The sequence below is a fragment of the Corylus avellana genome, chromosome ca5, assembly GCF_901000735.1.
Source record: "Corylus avellana chromosome ca5, CavTom2PMs-1.0".
In the NCBI taxonomy this organism is placed as follows: Eukaryota; Viridiplantae; Streptophyta; class Magnoliopsida; order Fagales; family Betulaceae; genus Corylus; species Corylus avellana.
In genome coordinates, this window is record NC_081545.1 from 550,240 (window position 1) to 550,460 (window position 221).

The following is a 221-nucleotide window of genomic DNA, read 5'->3' on the forward strand; positions in this document are numbered from 1 at the left end:
GATTACGTTTGATAAATCTAAAAGCTCGTTTAACATTTAAAAAATTATACTTATTTGATAAAAAAACTAAAAACACTTTTAAGGATCGAAAAATAGTCAAAACATATTTTTTTGGAAAAACTTAAAAATGAAGCTTTTGCTCAAAAATATTTTTTTGACTTAAAAGCTCTATTTCTTAAATGCAATTCTAAACAATGCTCTAAATGGTCTTTAATTACCAA